Genomic DNA, 9,990 nt, shown 5'->3' on the forward strand with positions numbered 1-9,990 from the left:
AACCGAGCAAACGAAACTTTTACATACGGCGTACAACCTGACTTTACTTCCGATTCTTTTATATTTTATTTATCGATGCAACACACGAGTGACTCATTGCCTACGCGCTCGATTGCAATGATGTTCTGAAACAGAAAAAGAAAAAGACAATTAAGATCATCGTTATTAGAAAAATCCATAAGTTATCATAGAAGTGTTGATAGAAAAATAGACTTACTTTTAGTCTTCATGATGCTGCAGGATGGGTATCCTACCCTTAGGAAATGACGATGAATAAAATAAAATAAAAGAAACTCTGGAAAAGCTGAAAACTACTAAAAATTATATTACATACAATTAAATATTACAATATTTCCTGAAATCAGCCTGAAGGCATAGCACACTTTAAAATATATATATGTATATAAAAGTATTCTAAAATAAAGAAGCAATGTTAGATATAAAAATTTGTCTAATCAGCAGGTCGAATGTTGTAATTAGATAACGTTATAAAGAAAATCATAAATAGTTTAATAACGTCACGTTCGTTAGATCTTTACTCGTTGAAGGACGGAAGGGGATGGAGATCTCTCTGCGTATATCTCGTAGAAGTGTCTAACGTTCGGTGCTTGGCTGTTTACGTTTTGTTTTTCGGTTGTCTTCTTCTGTTTTTCACCTCGAGAAATTCCTACAAATACATACACATTCATAGTTGCTTGTAGGTTAATGTTTTGTTTTCTTTCTCCGCTCTCTCCTCTCCTCGCTCTCTCTCTCACTCTCGTTCGCACTCTTTCTGTACATTTCGATATAGCTTAAAAAAAGAATAACGCTTACCTCGATGAATAGAAATAAAAAAGAGTAAACAACTGAGTAGACTGAGTATACGTATTCCTGTGGACTTTCCTAAGCACAGTACCTAAAAAAGGAAAAAAAAGATTACATTAGGATACATAAGAAAATCAAATATATGAGTGTATGTGTACCAGCGGTTAACCATACTTAGGCATATGCCTGTATGTGGGTGTATGTGACAGGAATCGAGCGAATTTAATAGAAAGACGATCTTTGAATACATAATTATGAAAAATAATTAATGAGCATCATTAGAGATGGTAGTAAGTATCGAGACCATAAAAAAAGCTGGAAATTAGAAGAAATATTGTCAAGTAACATGGTGAGATTTGGCGGGATATCGAGATATATCGATGTTATATTCTCACAGATTTCTTACGAACTTTTTAATATTTCGTTTTGAAAACACTCACGTATACAAATCTTGCTTATAGCTAATCGTTTGATATATATAGAAAGGTGTAAATACTTTTCAATACCTGAATTAAAAGGGATGATGCAATACGCGGGAACATATACAGCTGACAGATTCAATATGGCGGTGCCTACGTCACAGTGAGCGCCGCTGTGACGTACAGTCCATGACGTAGTTGTATACGGGGTAGTCACACCCGCAAAAAGACATAGCGTCATCTGATGACGTCACGGCTGCTTGATGATTTGCATTTTTTCCATCTATTATAGAAAAATAGCAAATAGTTAAAAATAGGATATAGGAACATAAAATTGTCAAAATATATACTTTATTAATCCTAACAATCAAAAAATGATCATTATAAGTCGATATCTATAGAAATTATGGCCGTTAAAACAAGAAAAATATATATATGTAATTGCGTAGAAAAATGCATACCAAATGTTACGAATGGATTTTTTCTACGCAATATTCTTATCCTCGACATTATCGTAATCTTCGATTATATCATTGGAAGTCATTTGCTAGAAGAATCTATTAGTATATAGGAAGATTATTTACGTTAGAAAATGTTTTTAATTACCTGAGATTAACGAGACGACGTAGCATGCCGTCCGATCTCCAGCACCGACGGGCCGCGAAAAAAAGAGGAATGATCATCAAAGAGCCCTGATTGGCTGATAATTATTGCAAAAGAAAAAGATGACCAATCAGAAATTCCCAATTACCATAGAAATGTATTTTCGCAGCACGTACGTAACTCGCCTTTCTCATGACCACTCTAGTCAAGCTTGATATGATAATTTATTTATTAAATAAATAAAAAAAATTTATTCTATTTTCTATTAAGGTACAAGTATCTTGTTAATATTTAAAAAATAACGAAAAGAATAAAGACAATATGCACTATAATCCTTATCACAACAGAACAGAAAAAACATAATGTTATTTATTACAATAATTAAATATCAATTTTATGAATTATTAATATTATTTAATTATTAATCCAATTAATAATTATTCTTATCTAATTTATTTTTCTATTAGGTGTATACGTTCCTTGTTAAGATTCAAAAAATAACGAGTAAAATAAAGAGGTTATACACTAAAAACTTAATCACATTGCAACGTTTTGATTAAACATTCCTTCATTTTTATGTAATTGTCTAAACTAATATACATGTTTTAACATCCTTGCAATGATACTTTGGAAATAAGATTTTCATCCAGAAAAATATTACATTAAAATCATTTATATTCAAAGTATGTTAACAAGTATGTAATGTTTAAACCAGTACATATGTGTTTTAACAATCTGAAAATTAAGTAGAGTGTATCAGAATATTTAAAAAATTGTTAAATAATCGATAGGAATGTCTATTGTTGTCTAAAAGCTAGGAATATACGATCTATGTATCGTTCCCTTCGAAATCCACCGTTGAAATGAGCTCTTGTCCCTCTATGAAAGTACTTTTATTAAACGTTGTTTATCTGACTTTCCTAACGTTGCGCATGTTAGAAAGTGAATAATCCATCTAATCGATAAATTAAGATTATAACGTTATGATTTTCGTATTTTTATCTATTTTAAGTAATTATTTTAGTGCTCCTGCGCAGTGATGACTTCGAGGGTGAAATTTAGCTGCAATTAAGAAAAGTGCATTAGTGCATTAAAATAATTGTTAAGTAATACGTAATGTACACGTATGGTAAATGAAAAAAGAAAGTACATTTCTCTAAACAATTATACAACCAATCTATTCAAACAATTAATAAACAATATACTAAGGAAATGTAATTATTAAAGTTTACCATTATGATAGAAGAAAGCTGGTATTTGCACGTTTCAGTACCACAAAGAAATTGCCTTGAAGTCATTTTAAAATCTTGTAATCTCTTCTTTATGTATGTACTTGATACACAAAACAAGAGAAAGCCTAATTGAGTGTGTGTAATTCCAATCTTCAAATACTTGCAGATCTGAAATCATAGGATTGTTAGTAGTAAGTATCAAGCAACTGAAAGAGTCTGTATATGTATTGTATGATATTTGTATAAAATGTCACTCACTCTCTTTTCTCCTTCGTATACTTTTATAACAATCTTCTTTATGTTATAAAAGAAAGAATAAACTTATCACAACTGACATCAATATAAAAAAGTAAATACATTAGACTGACAATGAGTATGTGTATTCCTGCTGTATTCTACCAATGTTTGGAAACCTAAAAAAATATAAAATAACATAGCATGGTATAATATAAAGAAATTAAATATATAAGCGTTTATTATATGTGTAACACGTTCCTTGTTGATATTCACAAAATAGTGTGTAGAATAAAGACAATATACACTAAAAACTTTATCACATTGCACTGAAAACACAATCGTATAGATATGAAACCACGTTATAGAAATCTTGAAAACAAATGACATAATGCAATATAGCCATCCTTAAAGAATTAAAATAAACTGACAGAAAACAATTGACATCTCTCATGCCAACTATGAATGTATTAATTTCCTATATTGTGTATTGATAAGAAAAAATTCTTGTTATTTTAATTCTTAGAGGATGGCTATAGTGCTTTATGTCAATTGTTTTTAAAATATCTGCAACGTTGTTTCTTTTCTATATGATTGTGTTTTTCTGAGCGGTTTTTAGTGTATAACCTCTTTATTTTATTCCTTATTTTTTAAATATTATAAAGGAACGTGTACACCTAATAGGAAAATAAAATTATTTCTGATTAAATAAAAAATTGAATTTTGTGTGTGTTTTTCTGTGCAATGTGACAAAGTTTTTAGTGTATAATGTCTTTATTCTACATATAAGTTTTTAAATATTAACAAGGATAACTTGATACTTTACTAATACAATCCTATGATTTTCAGATCTGCAAGTATTTGAAGATTTGGAATTACACACCATCAATTAGGCTTTCTTATTGTTTTGTGTATCAAGTACATACATAAAAGAAGAGATTACAAGATTTTAAAATGAATTCAAGCAATTTCTTTGTGGTACTGAAACGTGCAAATACCTAAGCTTTCTTCTATCATAATGGTAAACTTTAATAATTTACATTTTCCATTAGTATATTGTTTATTAATTGTTTGAATAGATTGGTTGTATAATTGTTTAGAGAAATGTACTTTCTTTTTTCATTTACATATACGTGTACATTACGTATTAATTAACAATTATTTTAATGCACTAATGCACTTTTCTTATATTGCAGCTAAATTTCACCCTCGAAGTCATCACTGCGCAGGAGCACTAAAATAATACTTAAAATAGATAAAAATACGAAAATCATAACGTTATAATCTTAAATTTATCGATTAGATGGATTATTCACTTTATAACATGCGCAACGTTAGGAAAGTCAGATAAACAACGTTTAATAAAAGTACTTTCATAGAGGACAAGAGCTCATTTCAACGGTGGATTTCGAAGGGAACGATACATAGATCGTATATTCCTAGCTTTTAGACAACAATAGACATTCCTATCGATTATTTAACAATTTTTTAAATATTCTGATACACTCTACTTATATTTCAGATTGTTAAAACACATATGTACTGGTTTAAACATTACATACTTGTTAACATACTTTGAATATAAAATGATTTTAATGTAATATTTTTCTGGAAGAAAATCTTATTATGCAAAGTCATCATTGTACAAGGATGTTAAAACAAATGTATATTAGTTTAGACAATTACATAAAAAATGAAGGAATGTTTATATCAAAACGTTGCAATGTGATTAAGTTTTTAGTGTATAACCTCTTTATTTTACTCGTTATTTTTTGAATATTAACAAGGAACGTATACACCTAATAGAAAAATAAATTAGATAAGAATAATTATTAATTGGATTAATAATTAAATAATTATAATAATTCATAAAATTGATATTTAATTATTGTAATAAATAAATTATGTATGTTTTTCTGTTCTGTGTGATAAGGATTATAGTGCATATTGTCTTTATTCTTTTCGTTATTTTTTAAATATTAACAAGATACTTGTACCTTAAATAGAAAAATAGAATAAATTTTTTATTTATTTAATAAATAAATTATCATATCAAGCTTGACTAGAGTGGTCATGAAGAAAGGCGAGTTACGTACGTGTGCGTAAAATACACATTTCTATATGGTAATTGGGAATTTCTGATTGGTCATCTTTTTCTTTTGCAATAATTATCAGCCAATCAGGGCTCTTTGATGATCATTCCTCTTTCTTTTCGCGGCGTCGGTGCTGGAGATCGGACGGATGCTACGTCGTCTCGTTAATCTCAGGTAATTAAAAAATATTTTCTAACGTAAATAATCTTCCTATATACTAATAGATTCTTCTAGCAAATGACTTCCAAATGATATAATCGAAAGATTACGATAATGTCGAGGATAAAGAATATTTGCGTAGAAAAAAATTCCATGTACATTGGTATGCATTTTTCTACGCAATTACATATATATATTTTTCTTGTTTAACGGCATAATTTCTATAGATATCGACTTATAATGATCATTTTTGATTGTTAGGATTAATAAAGTATATATTTCGACAATTTTTATGTTCCTATATCCTATTTTTAACTATTTGATATTTTTCTATAATAGATGGAAAAAATGCAAATCATCAAGCAGCCGTGACGTCATCAGATGACGCTATGTCTTTTTGCGGGTGACTACCCCGTATACAACTACGTGCATGGACTGTACGTCACAGCGGCGATCACTGTGACGTAGGCACCGCCATATTTGAAATCTGTCAGCTGTATATGTTCCAGCGTATTGCATCATCCCTTTTAATTCAGGTAATTGAAAAGTATTTTACACCTTTCTATTATATATCAAACGATAGCTATAAGCAAGATTTGTATACGTGAGTGTTTTCAAAACGAAATATTAAAAAGTTCGTAAGAAATCTGTGAGAATATAACATCGATATATCTCGATATCCCGCCAAATCTCACCAATGTTACTTGACAATATTTCTTCTAATTTCCAGCTTTTTTTATGGTATCGATACTTACTACCATCTCTAATGATGCTTTAATTAATTATTTTTCATAATTATGTATTCAAAGATCGTATTTCTTATTAAGTTCGATTCCTGTCACATACACACACATACAGGCATATATGCATAAGTATAGGTTAACCGCTCGTACACATACACTCATATATTTGATTTTCTTTATGTTATACTAATGTAATCTTTTTTTTCCTTTTTTAGGTTACTGTGCATTAGGAAAGTCCAACAGGAATACGTATACTCAGTCTACTCAGTTGTGTTTACTCTTTTTTTATCTTCATATTCATCGAGGTAAGCGTTATTCTTTTTTTAAGCTATATAGAAATGTACAGAAAGAGTGAGAACGAGAGTGAGAGAGAGAGAGAGAGAGAGAGAGAGAGAAAAAGAAAACAAAACATTAACCTACAAGCAACTATGAATGTGTATGTATATTTGTAGGAATTTCTCGAGGTGAAAACAGAAGAAAGACAACCGAAAACAAAACGTAAACAGCCAAGCACCGAACGTTAGACACTTCTACGAGATATACGCAGAGAGATCTCCATTCCCCTTCCGTCCTTCAACGAGTAAAGATCTAACGAACGTGACGTATTAAACTATTTATTGATTTTCTTTATAACGTTATCTAATTACAACATTCGACAACTGCTGATTAGACAAATTTTTATATCTAACATTGATTCTTTATTTTAGAATACTTTTATATACAATATATATATATATTTTAAAGTGTGCTATGCCTTCAGGAATGATTTCAGGAAATATTGTAATATTTAATTGTATGTAATATAATTTTTAGTATGTTTCAGCTTTTCAGAGTTTTTCTTTTATTTTATTTTATTCATCGTCATCCTAAGGGTAGGATACCCATCCTGCAGTCATCAATGAAGACTAAAAGTAAGTATATTTTTCTATCAAACACTTCTATGATAACTTTAATGGATTTTTATAATAACGATGATATTAATTGCTCTTTTTCTTTTTCTGTTTCAGAACATCATTGCAATCGAGCGCGTAGGCAATGAGGTACTCGTGTGTTGCATCGATAAAATAAAATATAAAAGAATCGGAAAGTAAAGTCAGTGTTGTACGCCGTATGTAAAAGTTTCGTTTGCTCGGTTAAGAAACTCCGTAAGTTTCTTTTATTCGGTTTAAACGTGTGCTCATCGTCATCCTAAGGGTAGGATACCCATCCTGCAGTCATCAATGAAGAATAAATGTAAGTCAATTTTTATGTAAAACATTTTCTCAATAATTATAATAATGTTTTTATATCAATGGTCTATATAATCTTGTTTTTATTTTTGTTTCAGATCATCGTTGGAATAGTATTACAATTTATTAATTAAATTCATTTGGAAATTCGTTTAACACTAGATTTTTTCATTATTTTTTCATTTACTATTTTTTAAAAACTTACAAAAATTGTTTGCATGAAGAAATGGGTAGAGGGGAGGAATTAATATTTACATATAAATCATTATGGTATTACAAGTCAATATATATTTTAAAAAAATAATATTAAAATTTTATATATATGTAGCATATGTAGCAAAGAAATTTGATATGAGTCAAATTGGTTTATTGTTAGTCCATTAATCTAGTGTTAATTGAATTAACTGCATGTAATGCAGTTGTAAAGTCAGTGTTGGTGCATTGTCATCGTCATCGTCATCCTAAGGGTAGGATACCCATCGTGCATTCATCAAAGAATATTCGAAGTGAGTATATTTTTGTATTCAATAATTCCACAAACATTTTAATTGTTTTCAGTAATAGTAATGATATTAATAGTATTGTTTTTATTTCTGTTTCAGATTGCAATCGTGCGCGAAGCAATATACGGGAGTGTTGCAATCGATTAAATATAATTAAAATCACGGATTAGAAGCACGTTCGTTCGCTTAATTCAATTCGCTCGTGTTACGCGATTGTATTAGAAATTTTTCATATTAAATTGACTGCGAACAAAGCAGTAATTGTAGTAGAATTTGTACGATCAAAGTTGTATTTTTATCTTTAAACAGTCGCACAGACTGTTCGCGTATTAGACTCAGTGCATTAATGTAGACTTAAAGTAAAGTGTGTGTAATTTTTGTACTTGCATTGACTGCGTGCAAAGCAGTCTTTGGAAGCAGTTGTAGACTCAGTGATCGGGCGCATAATAAATTAAAATCAAACGCGAATTAGAATCAGTGTTGTTCGCCGTATAATAAAATTTCGGTTTCGCGATAAGAAACTCATCTATAGTTTCTTATTTTCGTTTATACCGCGTTTTTAGATTCACGCGAGGTGCATCGCCATGGTGCAATTGAATTTCATCCCATTGGAATGCATTGTAAGTATCTATTTTTATTTACATTTTATTCAATTTCTTTTTTATACAATTTTGGATTGTATTGCAGATAATTTATCGTTATGTTCTATTTTATGTTACAGATAAGACGATGGATTTTCTTCCTTTTCAATGATATGGAATGGATTCTTCGATGGATCTTCGATGGAACTTCGATGGATTTTCGATGGATCTTCGATGGATCTTCGATGGATCTTCAATGGATCTTCGATGGATCTTCGATGGATCTTCGATGTATCATCTTCAATACCAAATCGAGGAACTCTTCGATCGCCAGACCACAATACTTGCTAGGAAGTAGGAGTGTTTTGGAGCCATCGTAGAACTTCTTACGCAGTGAGTTAAAAAATTTAAAGTCCCTCCGGTGCTCAATCATGTCGAGGATGAAAGGTCCTAATCGGCACGAGCTACTGGTTGTAATTATTTAAATAAATTAGTGACGAGCACATGAGTAATTCTTCTTTTGGAATTACTCGTGAAAATTGTATATTGTATTGTATTGTATTTTATATTTTATTAGTTCAGGATAGGTTTTCTTGCCTCATCGGTTAAATTTACTTAATTAATACTGCAATTAATTTATGCACTTTTCTTTTTTATTACGTGTTTTGTTCGTGGTTAGTAGTGATGAAACCGAACATTAATTTACTCGTTTTCGTCCAGAAAAGCATGTAATAAATGTCTTACATGCATTGCTTCGTACTTAGTTTATCTAATCGCGATTAATTTTGATATATCAATACTTCGATATTATAAATAAATGAGCAAGAAGACAAACTCATTCGCGACGGATAGATTCTAGCAGTTAAGTGGTGGCTAAAGCCCAGTTCTTTTATTAGAACAGCCAACTTAATGAAAGGAGTCGTCCGAGGTTTTAAAATATATTAAAAGATATTAAAAGATATTAAAAGTTATTACTTATCAAATAAATTGTAGAGTCCTTAGCCGCTTAGATAAATTTCTATAAAAATGTATTTATGTCTTATATAATATGTGTCTTATATATATATGTTTTTAATCACATTTTTTAGATCAGGATTTTCAGCTTCTAATATACTAATCTCCCGTTTCTCCCCCCTATACTTTCTGCGTTCTCATCTATGCCTGTGCCCAGGTGCTACTCGTATAGGTGAGAAACGGTTAGTATAGGTTTAGTTTTAAGATTTTCCCCTATTGGCGGCTGTCATTGTGCTAGTGATTGCACGGTGTACGTTGCACCTGTGTGTGCGTTTAGGTGTGTGCATTGTACATCGTTTCGTGATACGTACTACCGCGTTTATTATTTTTTAAAGTTATTGAATAAAAGTAACTTGTAGAGTCACGCGTACGATAC

The 9,990-nt window shown here is 30.2% G+C and overlaps 1 long non-coding RNA gene across 1 annotated transcript; it reads left to right on the forward strand.

Moving 5' to 3' along the window:
- Positions 1–6,503: 6,503 nt before the first annotated feature.
- LOC122513977 lies at positions 6,504–6,941 on the forward strand. Its single transcript, XR_006302917.1, has 2 exons — positions 6,504–6,592; positions 6,740–6,941. It is a non-coding gene; the product is annotated as an uncharacterized LOC122513977 (long non-coding RNA).
- The last annotated feature ends 3,049 nt before the right edge of the window (positions 6,942–9,990 follow it).

Source organism: Polistes fuscatus, unplaced genomic scaffold (genome assembly GCF_010416935.1).
Source record: "Polistes fuscatus isolate 324 unplaced genomic scaffold, CU_Pfus_HIC Scaffold13, whole genome shotgun sequence".
NCBI classification, from domain to species: Eukaryota; Metazoa; Arthropoda; class Insecta; order Hymenoptera; family Vespidae; genus Polistes; species Polistes fuscatus.